General features: G+C 47.7%; 1 protein-coding gene across 3 annotated transcripts in view; it reads right to left on the bottom strand.

Annotated features, from left to right (window-relative positions):
• LOC126236637 (stimulator of interferon genes protein homolog) overlaps positions 1-14,635 on the bottom strand; it is a 351,257-nt gene that overhangs the window by 145,400 nt on the left and 191,222 nt on the right. The gene's annotated exons all lie outside the window — the stretch shown is intronic.

Genomic DNA, 14,635 nt, shown 5'->3' with positions numbered 1-14,635 from the left:
GGGAACAGGCGGCCACCAAGTGCTCAATTTCTCTGTCAATACCAGGCCAGTACACATGTCTGTGAGCCAAGGTTTTAGTACGGGAAACACCCCAGTGCCCCGCATGTAATAACGTGAGGACCTCCCTTCGTAAACTTGCAGGAACAACCACGCGAGGAGCTGTATCATCCGTAGCCAGAAGGAGAACTCCTTCCAAGACCGAGAGGCTGTCTCATAGAAGAAAATAATTACGAAGAGGGTCCGAGGCCCGGCCCGGAGGGCGGGATGACCACCCCTGCTGAATGAGGCGAACTACTTGCCGGAGAACCGGGTCAGCCGCCGTTTCCCTGGCGACTCGAGAACTAGTGATCGGGAAGCCATCAACCGCTTGGCGGGACGCCACATCCAAATGAAAACACATAATCTCCTCTCGATCGAATGTAGGATCCAGGCCCACCGGAAGCCGGGAAAGAGCGTCGGCGTTGGCATGCTGTCCTGTAGGGCAAAAATGAATGTCATAATGGTACTTAGAGAGGAACAAGGCCCAGCGCTGTAGTCTGTGGGCCGCCCTATCCGGAATCTGAGAGGCGGGGCCAAATAACGATATTAACGGCTTATGGTCAGTGATTAACTGAAACTTCGTGCCATACAAGAAAGGGTGAAACTTGGTAACAGCGTAGACAATGGCCAAAGCCTCTTTTTCCACCTGGGAGTAATGGGCCTGCGCGGGACTAAGCGTTTTCGACGCAAACGCCAGTGGTTGCTCGGAACCATCTGCGTTGCGATGGGCCAGGACCGCCCCCACCCCATACTGCGAAGCATCTGTAGCCAGGACCAACGGCTTATGGGGATCAAAAGTAGCCAAACAAGGGGCTGACGTGAGGAGGCCCTTCAACGAGGTGAACGCTCGCTCGCATGCAGGCGACCAATCAAAAGGAACACCCTTGTGCAGAAGGCAGTACAGGGGATGGGCTATAGTGGAAGCCCTGGGAATGAACCGGTGGTAATAGGCTATCTTGCCTAAAAAAGCTTGTAACTCTTTCAGCGAAGTGGGCCGAGGAAGGTTGACGATACCTTGGACCAAACTTCCTAGTGGCTGGATGCCATGCCGAGATATGGTGTAGCCCACATACTCAATGGACGGTTGGAAGAAGGTTGACTCATGCAGGTTGCAACGCAAGCCCACAGACCTGAATTTGAGAAAGAGGGTGCAAAGGTTGTGCAAGTGTTCCTTCGTGCTGCGGCCTGTGACAATTATGTCATCCAGGTAATTAATACAATGAGGGATTGTCGACGTGACATGCTCAAGATAACGCTGAAATATCGCCGGGGCACTGGATATTCCAAAGGCCAACCGCTGGTATTGGTAAAGGCCAAGCGGGGTGTTGACGACTGCCAGCCGCTTGAAGTCCTCATCAAGTGGTATCTGATGATAAGCCTCCGACAGATCGATTTTCGAAAAATATTGGCCTCCCGCCACGGCGGAGAACAATTCATCAGCACGAGGCAAAGGATAGGTGTCCACCACCAATTGGGAATTAATGGTGGCCTTGAAATTGCCACAAAGACGTAATTTTCCCCGAGGGCTTCTTGACAATAACGAGGGGCGAAGCCCACTCACTGGAAGAAACGGGAAGAACGACCCCTAGGGCTGTCAGCCGGTCTAGCTCTTCCTTTACCTGAGGGCGGAGAGCCAAGGGGATCTGCCTCGCGCATAGAAAACGCGGGCGAGCCGACGCCTTCAACGTTAAGTGAGCTTCAAAATCGGAAACACGCCCCAGGCCCTCCTCAAAAATATCTGGAAAGTCTGAGATCAAAGATTCCAATGAGTGATAGGGAACGTCTGCGGAGACCAACTGTATGGTGTCAGCGATAGAAAAACCGAAAGCTTGAAAGGCATCCAGGCCAAAAAGGTTAGCGGAGCTCGCATCACTGACAACAATAAAAGTAATAGGCTGAGTGACTGATTTGTAAGTCACGTCGGTAGTGAATTGACCCAGTAGGGGAATGAACTGTTTATCATAACCGCGTAGATGCCGGTAAACTGGCGCCAACGGGGGCGATCCAAGTTCGGAATAAGTTTGTGCATTCAACAACGAAACTGCCGCGCCCGTATCTACTTGCAGATGTAACCGCGCGACCGAACCGACACCTCGATAAAGAGTTTGCATGCCGATGCCTCGGGAGCCTGGCCCGATGAAACTTCCTGAATGTCAACGTCCATGTCCGCTTGTCCGCTGTACTTGCTTCCTTCGATTCTTTTGAGGCTGAGCGGCAAACTTCAGCAATGTGACCTTTTTTATTACATTTGCGACAAACGGCCCAACGCTGGGGGTACTCTGACCGATCATGATGTATATAGCACGACGCACAGGATGGCAACAGGGGCCGGCGGCCGGAATTCTGTTTACGCGCCGCGCGGGAGCGGCCGTAACGGCCGGATTGTACCGCTCGCACGTCGTCCACCCCGGACACAGTGGACGCGGTCGCGCCGCCCTGAACCTCCGCAACGTCGCACCACGCTTCCAGCTGTTGACCTGCTGCGTGAGAGACTTCATACGATTGAGCAATGGACAGGACTTCCTCGAGGGAAGGGTCTTCTAACTGCAGGGCCCGTTGCCGGACCTCCCTATCAGGGGCCGAATGAACAATGACGTCGCGTACCATAACGTGGGCATACAACTCTCGCGACTGCTCCGTGACAAAATGACACTTGCGACTAAGACCGTGCAGGGTAGCGGCCCAAGCCCGGTAAGACTGATGGGGCTGTTTCTTGCATTGATAGAACTCGACCCTAGCCGCCACAACATGCGTGCGGCGGCGATAATATGAAGACAGCAATGAACACAATGCGTCAAAAGACAAGGACGAGGGTTCCTGCAACGGCGCTAGCTGCCGCAAAACTTGATACAGTGAGGGAGATATCCAAGACAAGAAGAGAGCACGGCATACCTCCGCATCGGCAACATGAAACGCCTGGAAATGCTGCTGAAGGCGATGTTCATATGTGTCCCAATCCTCCGCCATCTCGTCATACGGGGGAAAGGGAGGAGGAAACTGCGCCGGAGCACACGGCGTGGAGAGCAACACCGGAAGCACTTGTTTCATGGTGGCCATGAGCTCCGTCTGCTGCGCCACCAAAACCCGCACCAAATCCTCCATGCCGTGGAGAAGCTGTGAAACCGGAACAACGACGCAACACGCGAAAGAACGACCCTACTCGTCGCCAATTGTGTAGTAACACTGTTCACGTTACGTCGCACTTCACTTAGCGTAGACCGGGACTGTGTCCTAGGCATGCCCGATGTTAACTGACCGGGCACGGCCCGTGCTGCTGGAGTAGTTGTTGTTGTTCTTGTTGTTACGCCGGCAGAGGTCGCATCCGAATTCTCGCGTGCCCTCTGGTGGACGGGACTCTACTTGTGGCAACTACCGTCCGTGACGCGCCGTGCCAATGTGCGCCTCCCGCGATCTTTCTGGTGGCTACTACAAGAACAGTGCAGTGAAATCTGATGTGAATGGGCTATGGCAGCAGGCGACTGAAGCAAATGCCTTTGGTAACAGCATGGCATTGTGTGCAGCATCTAATCTGGGCTTGTGACCATATTGGTTGGACCCTAGATAACTGGAAAACGCTGGCCTGGGCAGATGAGTCCCAATTTCAGTTGGTTAGAGCTGATGGTAGGGTTCAAGTGTTGCACAGACCCCATGAAGCCATGTCAACAAGGCATGGTGCAAGCTGGTGGTGGATCCATAATGGTGTAGATTGTTTTTACATAGAATGAAGTGGGTCTCCTGGTCCAATCGAACCAATCATTGACTGGAAATGGTTTTGTTCGGCTACCTGGAGACCATTTGCAGCCATTCATAGACTTCACATTCTGAAAAAAACGATGGGACTTTCATGGATGACAATGTGCCATGTTACTGTGGAAACATTTCATAACTGTTACTAGAAAGGTGAAGTTGTCATGTTCAGCATACACTGCCAGGGAGTACCTCAGACCAGTCATTACACTTGGTTTTGTTTTGCTTTAGGGCACAAAAAATAACTGGCATCATATGTGCCGAAGTCAAAACTACAGAACACGAAAACACAGAGAGGCGTTAAATGACTATACGTCAGTCCCAATGGACATAATAGAAGACAGCTAAAAACAGACATGTGGAAAAAGGGCTAAAAAAATATTCCATACAGAAATGGAGGTCCAAAACTAAAAATTAAATGGCCTTTGCCATATTGCTTCAGCAGATAAAAAGTAAAACGCAGTCGACAGCCCACGTCATTCGCTAAAACGGCTGATAAATCAGACGGCAAACCCAAACTGGAATGTAAATTGTTAGAAAAAAGTGCATTACAGCAGGAAGTGGCAGACAGTTAAAATTTGGGTGCAATGTGTACAAAGTGGTGGGGTAACACCCCTTAGCAAATGATGATGGCTGAAAAGCCAGTGCCCAATATGCAGCAGAGTTAAAATAACCTCCTCCTGGCAGGAAGGCCAAGAAGAGGTCATCAAAGGTGCTGGGAGAGGCTTAATAAGCCAAAGCTTATTACTGGGAAGGGAGGACCACTGGCGGAGCAAAGGGACACCACCTCCTGACAGATAGCAACACAGAGATCATCGGAGGGAATATAGGTACTCACGGGCTGTGGTACAAGGACTGCAGCCCTGGCAGCAACATCAGCAGCCTCGTTTCCTGGCAGACCAACATGACCAGGGACCCACAGAAATATGACACTGGCTTCACGAAGAGTGAGCAAGTGACAATTTTCCTGAACCCATTGCACTAAGGGATGAGCAGAGCACAGCGAACATAGACTTTGGAAGGCACTGAGTGAGTCCGAGCAGAGGACACAATTGGAAAGACTGTGTTGCCAGATGTACTTCGTGGCCTGATACAAGGCAAAGAGCTTGGCTGTAAACACTGAGGAGTGTGCCAGAAGCTGATATCAAAAGACATGGGTGCCAACGACAAAGGCACACCTGACCCCACAATCAGTTCGAGAGCCACCAGTGTAGACAAAGGTACTATAGCAAAGCTCCATGCAAAGGTCGTGAAACTGGAGGCAATAGACTGAGGCTGGAGTACTGTCCTTAGGAAGCGAATGAAGGCCAAGGTTAACATGGGCCGCTTCATGAAGGCAAGGTGGTGAAGGGTTCACACCCACTAGGAAAGTTGCAGATAGTGTGAAGTTCAGCCGCCGCAGCAAGTGGCGAAAGTGGACTCCAGGAGGTAACAGAGAAGAGGGACGAGCCCCATACTGATAATCAAAGGAATCATCAAAGAAGGAGGCATAGAAGGGGTGGCCACACATGGCAGACAAAAGGCATGCTTACCTGCTGAGGAGAAAGTCACAGCAGTAGGATAGTGGTTGTTCAGCGGCTTCAGCATACAGATTCTCAACTGGGATGGTGTAAAAGGCGCCTGTGGCCGAACGGATGCCATGATGGTGGATAGTTTGGAGACAGTGTAAGAGGGAAGGGCATCCAGACTCATAAACAAAGCACCCATAGTTGAGTTTTGAATGGACAAGGGACCGGTACAAATGGAGGAGGGTGGTTCGATCAGCACCCCAGGTAGTACCATTGAGGACACACAGGAGATTGCCAGGTAAGACACATGGGAGGACCAAGAGAATTTCCTATCAAGCATGAGCCCCAGAAATTTTGTAGTTTCAATGAATGGAAGGGCAACAGGCCGAAGATGCAGAGATGGTGGGAGAAACCATTTGTGCCACCAGAAATTCATACAGACGGTTTTGTCAGGGGCAAAGCGGACGCTATTGTCAATGCTCCAGGAGTAAAGACAAGCAAGACAGTGCTGAAGTGAGACAGGTCCATGGAAAACTGCAATAGATGTCAAAATCATCTATAAGAACAGAGCCGGAGATGCCCGGCGGGAGACAGGCATTTTATAGGGTTACTGGTGATAGCAAAGAGGATGACACTGAGGACAGAACCTTGAGGCCACCGTTTTCCTGGATAAAGGCATCCAACAAGGCAGAACACAGACGTATCTTGAAAACTCTATCTTGTAAAAATGCCTGAAGGAAACAGGGCAGGAAGCTCCACGTGTAAAGAGTACGTAGTTCTCCAGCAGGTGTCGTAGGCCTCCGCCAAATTGAGAAACATGGCCACAGTCTGGGATTTCTGCAGAAAACCATTCATGACATGGGTGGACAAAGTAACAAGATGGTAAACTGCAGAATGCTGCGCTTGAAATCCACAATGTGCATTCATTAGTAAATGTCGAGACTTGAGCCACCACACCAGCCGGGTGTGAATCAAGCGTTCCATCACCTTGCAAACGCAGCTGGTAAGAGAGATGGGGCAGTAGCTAGAAAGAAGGTTTTGTCCTTAGTGGGCTTAGGTATGGGTATGACGGTGGCTTCATACCAGCGTCCAGATGCGGTTGTACGTGTTAAGCAGAAAGTGCTTGCCCGCAAGAGAAAGGTGCTGCAACATCTGAATTTGGATGGTGTGTGGCCCTGGGGCAGAGGATTTGGATGAACTGAGAACACAATCTAGCTCCCTCCTAGTAAAGATGGCATTGTAGCACTCACGATTTGGAGAAGAGAAGGGTATTGCCCAAGCCCCCCCACTCGTTTCCAATGGATGAAGGCAGGGTAATAGTGGGAAGAGCTCAAAATTTTCACAAAATGGAGGCCCAAGGTGTTGGAGATAGCAATACTATCCATGATGACACCGTCAGCTCCTGTCAGGCTGGAAATTGGGGAATGGATCTTGGTTCCAGAGTGCGATCAGAGGTTGGCCCACATGACAGAGGAAGGTGTGGAACTGTTAAAAGAACTAGAGAATGAAATCCAGCTAGCTCTTTTGCTACCTCGAAGAACGCGACGACACTTTGCACACATCTGTTTATAATGAATGCAGCTTTCCAGTGTAGGGCGGCAATTCAAAATGTGGAGAGCACGTCTATGTGCGCGAACTGCATCATGGCATGCCTCAGTCCACCAAGGGACTGGGACACAATGTGGTACAGAGGAAGTGCGGGGGATGGAACACTCTGCAGCAGTAAGGATAATTTTTGTGAGATATTCGACGTGGTCATTACAACTGGGGAAATCTTGTTCTTTGGAAGTCGCCAGGGAGGAGTAAAGCTGCCAGTCGGCCCTAGGAAGCTTCCATTTAGGCATGCATTCGGATGGGTTAAGGGTCAGCAAATGGATAGCACACTGGAAATAGTCGCTCGAGTAGGTGTCAGAAAGAATGGACCACTCAAGACAATGGGCAAGCTGGGCAGTGCAAAAGGATAGGTCCAAATGGGAATAGGTGTGTGAGAAGTAGGAAAGGAAAGTGGGTGCTCCAGCATTAAGGCAGAAGAGGTTAAGTCGGTTAAGCAGGTCAGCCAAGAGGGCACCTCTCTGACAGGTCCTTGGAGAACCCCAAAGGAGATGATGTGCATTAAAGTCACCGAGCAGCAAAAATGGGAGAGGTAGCTGCCCAATAAGTTGAGGGAGTCTGCCCTGGTGACAGCAAATGATGGAAATGATGGAGGGACATATATAGTACAGAGGGGAAAAGTCAGGTGGCGAAGGCAAAGGTGAACTGCCACAGCATGAAGATTGGTAGTCAGCAAGATGGGTTGACTATGGATGTCATCCTGTATGAGCAGCATGATGCCCCCATGAGAGGGAATGCCAACCTCAGGGGGAAGGTCAAAATGAATCGGTACAAAATGCGAAAGCTCAAAGCGGTTGTTAGGGTGCAATTTAATTTACGGAAGACAGAGTACAAGGGGATGCTGTGATGCTAACGGCTGTCGTAAATCCTCTTTGTGGGACCGAAGGCTGCAAACGTTCCATTAGAGGAGAGTCATGATGAAGAGACATGGGGATGTCACCTAGGTGGTTGCCGAGTGACAGCTGTGGAAAAGGCGCTACTACAGCACACAGAAGCAGGAGGATCCTGCTCCATGGGGTCCACAGAAGCATCAGCTTGCTTGTACGGTTGGTCTATGGAGTCCAACACTGAAAAACGGTTGTTGGTGCACACCGGCGGCACAGAGGTTGGCCAGGCTAAGGTATCACATGCCGACACCATCGAAGAGGATCTTAGAAGTGGCGAAGGAGAAGATCGTCTGCCTTTGGAGGACTTCTTCGAGTGTTTCTGGTTAGATGAAGACTCAGGTATTGTTTGGCTGCAGGGACGGAGGAAGTCTTCATGGGAGTACTCCTTCTGAACTTTCCAGCCTACCAGTTGTGTTGCTGGTGGTTTTGCCCCTTGGGGCGAGAGTTTGATGGCTTGTTGCACAGCTGGACGGGGGATGGCAATGCTACCTTGACACTGGGCGATTTCACAACCTCAGAGCTGAATTGGAGGTCGCATGTCTACATGGCCATGTCCTTCATGGAATGAGGGGTAAGAAGAACAGAACTTTATGTACCAGATGGGAGAACACAGGGTTTGCAACTAGCCAGTAACTTGCGAGCAATTGGATAAGGCACCTTTTCTTTTACCCGGATCTCTTGAACAGCCCACTCATCAAGATACACTGGACACCCCCGAGAGGAGGCTGCATGACCACCATTGCAGTTGATACAGTGGGGAGGAGGAGGTGGACAATCGACCTCATGTGCATCCCTACCACAGGCAACCCATTTGGCTGGGTGTCGACAAGATGTTCTAGTGTGGTTAAAATGATGATACTGGTAACAGCCCATCAGGTTCGGAATGTATTGCCGGATGGTGATAATTTCATGGCCTGCTTTGAGTTCGGATGGAAGCACCACTCTATCAAAGGTGAGAAAGAGAGTGCAGGTGGGCACTAAGGAGGAATCTATCTTTTTTATTACACAATGAATGGCAATAACACCCTGATCGGAGAGGTAAGATTGTATTTCGGCCTTGGTTACACTGTCGAGCAGCCTGGTGTAAATTACACCACGGGAAGAGTTCAAAGTTCTGTGGAACCATGGAGAAGTGAGGCAGCAAGTAGTTGTGCTTGAGAATCAGAAGTGGTCTCCCAAAGCAAAGTGCCATTCCATAAACGAGAGCAGGATTTCACATGGCCAGCAACTGCATCTACCCCTTTCTGAATAATAAACAGATTTACTGTGCTGAAGCACTGACCGTCTTCACTACATTAGACCATGAGGAACAGTGGTGCAGCGGGAAGGGTCTTTGAATCAATAGCCTCATTGCGTTTACATTTTGTAGAAGTGGAGTGGGAAGGTGATTGACTCATCACGAGGAAATCCCCCATGATTGCCAGCATCTCCGATGGTGTGCTCTTTCCAACTAGGGGCCGCCTTCACAAGGGCACGCACCCGCCTTAGGTGATTGTTCGCACCTCAGGTCACACCTTTCAAACACCTGACAGAGGGACCAATTGGCAATTTGGGAAGGTTACAGCTCAGGCAATCATCCCTCCCTGGGCCTGGCCTGTTCCAGGGGGTACATGCGATCCCTAATTGTCAACCCGGGGCTGGGAATTACGCGTTACCCAGTCACTTGTAATATGTCAGATGCATGGGCCATGGAGGAAGAAGAATAAAGAGAGTCCTCAAATATTGAAGTGGAGGAACAAGAGGATAAGGGAGACAAAGAAAGGAAAAGGGAGCAAAAAACAAAGGTGAGACTGTTTGCACATCAGCAACAGAACACAGAACATTCCCAAAACCACCCCAGACATGTTCTCCAAGGGAGAGGAAAAAGAACAGCAAGAGGACAGAGATGCAGCACGGAAGGGAAAAAATGCTGCAAAGGCTGGGGCCCCGTGGTAGCCAAGCACGAACCTGCCAAAGAGTGGCGAGCTCCCTGGGGGGAGTCATTACACTTAACTTCAGTAATATGAATATGACGCACACTACCCCAGTAAAAGTAATGTCCACCATAAATCTTTAAAATCAAGAAATTCTAGCGGTTATGACAAAATATCAACAAAATTAATACAACAGTGTGCTCCCGAGTTTAGTAACATATTGAGTGATCTGTGTAAGTAGTCATTTATCAGCGAACATTTCCTGATTGGTTGAAACACATTGAAATTAAGGCTTTGTTTAAGAAAGCAGATAAAGAAATACCATCACATTTCTATCCAATTCCACTTTTGCCGGCATTCCCAAAATTTTTAAAAAGCTTATATACAATCAGCTTCTTCACATTTCACAACAACAAATATACTGTCAAAACTGCAATAAAGATTTCTGAAGGATTCTGATACTGAGAAAGCTATCTACACAAACAGCAAAAATTTAGGCAATACATTGTAGGTTACTGGTATATTCTGTGATCTGTCAAAGGCATTCGACTGCATATATTAAATAAATTGGAATATTATGGTGTGACAGGAAACACAGCAAAATTGTTCAAATCCTGTATCTCTGACAGGAAACAAATTGAATAATTAGGTAAGAGACATGTATTAAGCTATCAGGCATCATTCAACTGTGAACCAATTACGTGTGGCATACCATAAGGTTCTATCTTAGAGCCCTCACTTTTTCTTGCATACAATGTCTGTTCAAAAAATTCCAGAACATTCATAAGCTCATACCAATGGTGTATTGGAGCAATATGCAGTTCACATCCATGCACATGCCTGTGTTTAATGTGTAACTGCCAGAAGTTTCATTGCTCCATGTCTGTCAATAATTGTTCAGTGCTGTAATGCATAGAATGTTGTTTAGCACAGTTTGCAAATTTTGAGATGGCAGAGTTAGAGGAGCAATGCATCTGCACTGAATTTTCTGTGACACTCAAGAAAACCTTTACAGAGACACATTAAAGGATGCAGGAAGCCTACTATGATGAGTGCTTAAGCTGTACTCAATGTTATGAATGGTTCACAGAGTTCAAAAATGGCCAGATTGGAGTTAAAGATGACTCTTGTTTAGGACACCCTTTGACATTTATCGACAATGGTCAAGTCAGGAACAGCAATGAAATTGTGCAAGCCAATTGAAGACTGACTGTCAAAGAGATTGCAGAAGAATCTAACATTTCAGTAGCATCATGTCATAAAATTCTGACACAGCACCTTGGAATGCATCGTGCTGCCTCCATGTTCATCTCATGGCTCATGAGTCAAGACCAGAAAGAACTTCTCCTCGCAATTTGTGAAGAGCTTTTGGATTGCAAATGAGAACAAGGTGTTCCTTAAGAAAATAACAACTGGTGATGAGATGTGGATCTATGGTCATGATGTTGAGCCCAAGGTTCAGTCTTCACAATGGGTTGGGAAAGGTTTTCCAAGACCGAAAAAATCTCAACACGCCAGGTCAAATGTCAAAACCATGCTGATAGTTTCCTTTTACTTTGAAGGGTTAGTTCATCATGAATTCATGCCACAGGACAAACTGTTAGTCGATGGTACTATTTGGATGTGTTGCGACACCTGTGAGAAAATGTGAGAAGGAAATGTTTTGAAATATGGCAAGACAATTCATGGCACTTGCATCATGATAATGTACTAGCACATTTATTCCTCTTGGTGCGTAACTACTGAAAAGAATGAAATCACTGTGCTGCCTCATCCTCCGTACTACCCTGCAGACATATTTTTTTATTTCCAAAGCTGAAAACCACACTGAAAGGACAAAGATTTGCAACAATAGATTAGATAAAAGAAAATTCGCAGATGGCACTTTGAACGATCCAGCAACAGGTGTACCAAGACTGTTTTCAGAAGTGGGAATGGCACTGGGAGCAGTGTATCAATTGTGGAAGAGAGTATTTCAAGAGAGACCATGCACAATAAATAAAAGGTAAGTGTAGAAAAATTTTGTGGACAAAGTTTTGGAATTTTTTGAACAGACATCGCATGTCGGTGATCTTCCATTACTAACATTACCAGATGCCAAGTTTGTTTTGTTTGCATACGATACAAACACTGCAATAAATAGCAAATCAAATGCAGTCTTACAAAGATAGCTTAATGAAATTTTTGTGGACATTAATAAATGGTTCCTAGCGAATTCTTTGTCACTTAACTTTGAAAAACCACACTACAAGCAATTCAGAAATTGTAAGAGGTTCCCACCTGTATATGCCTAAAATATGATGACATGTGGGTAGATGAAGTGGACAGTGTTAAATGCTTGGGATTACAGCTTGATAATAAATTCAACTGGGAGGAGCACACCACAGAATTTCTAAAGCACCTAAACAAATCTCTATTTGCAAATGTTATAAGACACAGGGATATAAAAATGAAAAAGATGGCATACCATGCTTACTTTTATTCCATAATGTCCTACGGGATTATTTTATAGGGTAACACATCAAGTCAATCTTAAGCTTTCCAGGTCTAGAAACGTGTAATAAGAACTATTTGCGGCGTGAACTCAAGAATGTTTGCCGAGGCTTGTTTAGGGAACTAAAGATACTGGCTACTGCTTCTGTTGTGACTCGCCGATCATTCAAAGTGCTGCCGCGCAATTACACGCGTCCTCTACGTGCGGCGCTGTCTGCCAGCCATGCAGCAGCTGCACCACCTAAGTGGCCAGCCGAGCAGTGGCCGCTAGACTGGGACTCAGTGCTCATTCGAATGTTAACGTGTGCACATGTCTTGCGTGTCAACTTACTCTGTGACTTATATGTGTTGTGTCATTCTGAAATATAGATGTTCAACTTGACGTTATAACAATTGGCGACGAGGTAGTGGATTTTTCCTTTTCACCGTTGACCCACAGGTTTCCATGGCTACTGTCGAGCAACTATTGCAAAGTCTCCTTGAACAGCAAACGCTTCTAACAGCGGCGATTCGCGATTTCATCGCGGCGTCAAATGCGGGGCGTTTCTCGTCGTTGGCTATACCTCCTTTTCCTCCTTACGACGAGACAGCAGAAGACTGATCTGATTATGAAAAATGTCTTCGACAGCACTTCTTGGCATTTCATGTCACTGATGAACAACCATGTAAGTCTCTGTTCCTTTCCTGGATTTCACCTCAAATGTATCGGTTGTTGTCGCAATTGGCTCCTTTGCAGGATCCTGTGTCTTTGTCCTTTGCTGAAATGTGCTCACTTCTGTCTGTCTATTTTCAAAAGCAAATGCATGTGGTAGCCTCTCGTGTTGCCTTTTATCGTTGTCAAAAACAGCCGCATCAATCCTATCACACTTGGGCTGCTGAACTTCACGGCCTCAGTTGAAAGTGTCAATTTGTTACTGACGTTCACAAAGAATCCTATGCCGATTCCATGGTACGGGATGCTATTATCCAGTCGGCGCCCGACAAAGAAGTTCGGCAACGTGCCCTTCAGTTGACAAATCCGACTCTAGATGAACTTCTCTCCATTGCGTAGTCTTTTGAAATTTCTCGCGCCGCTGGGGCGCAAATAGAGGCGTGGGGTGATGTCGGGGAAATACAACCTCTGTGCACTGTTGACGACGCGTGCGGCGCATCCCCGCCGGCCGACGTGGCCGCAGTGCACTCCCACGCGCAGCCTCGGCCTAGCCGTAAACAACCCGCTAAGAAACTGCAGCAAAACCCCCGGCAACTTCCTTCATGTCCGCGGTGTTTTACGAAACATTCACGTGAGGATTGACCCCAATGTTGGGCTGTGTGTCACAATTGCAAAAAGAAAGGTCATGTGTCTTCTGTTCGCATATCCAACAGCATACATGATGTTCATGAACATGACGCTGATTCTGATTCTGTTTTGTCTGTCAATTGCACTTCTTCCCTTTCAGGGAAGTTATTCCTCAATGTCCAAATCCTTGGTCGAGATGTTCGCATGCAGGTGGATACCGGTTCTGCTGCCACTATAATTAATTCTCAGACGTATATTCAATTGGGTTCTCCACTCCTGTCACCTGTCACTCGGCAATTACGGACGTACAATAAACAGAAGATTTCTCTCTTGGGACAATTTAATGCTGAAGTATCTTACAAATCCGTCGTTCCCACTGTTCCCACATTTGTGGTCGACCAGAGTAATGCAGAGAATCTTTTTGGTTTCAATGCCTTTCGTGTTTTTGGGTTCTCCGTAGATGACTCTGTCAATATCGTCTCTGATGCTATTCCTTATGCTCAATTGGATTCCTTGTCGATGACATTTTCGTCCCTTTTTTCTCCTGGGTTAGGCCGTGCAAACGACTTTGAAGCTCATATCACGCTCAAACCCACTGCTCGGCCTAAGTTTTTTCGGGCTCGGCCCATTCCTGTGGCCCTTCGTGATCGGGTAAAACGGGAACTGGATCGTCTCACCACTTCAGGGGTCTTGCTTCCTGTCACTTCCAGTGAGTGGTCCTCTCCTGTCGTTGTCATTGCTAAGCCAAATGGTGATATTCATCTCTGTGGCGATTTCAAAGCCACTGTAAATGCTCAATGCCTCATCGACACTTACCCTATGCCCCGACCTGAAGAACTGTTCACTAAACTTGCTGGAGGCCAGTATTTTTCTAAAATTGACCTGTCGGAAGCTTATCATCAACTTCCTCTCGATGCTGCTTCCCGGCAGTTTCTGATCCTTAACACACCTTTCGGCCTCTATCAATACCAACGCTTGCCTTTCGGGGTTGCTAGCGCCCCTGCTCTCTTTCAGCGATTCTTGGAACAATTATTGCTCCCTGTCCCTGGGTGTATCAATTACATGGACGACATTGTTGTCACTGGCTCCACCACTGAAGAACATCTTCAAAATCTCCACACACTTTTTCATGTCTTACAGACTGCCGGTCTTGAAGTG

This window comes from Schistocerca nitens, chromosome 2 (assembly GCF_023898315.1).
Source record: "Schistocerca nitens isolate TAMUIC-IGC-003100 chromosome 2, iqSchNite1.1, whole genome shotgun sequence".
Lineage (NCBI taxonomy): Eukaryota > Metazoa > Arthropoda > Insecta > Orthoptera > Acrididae > Schistocerca > Schistocerca nitens.
Note: the sequence above shows the minus strand (reverse complement) of the source record. Positions and strands in the feature narration are given on the sequence as shown.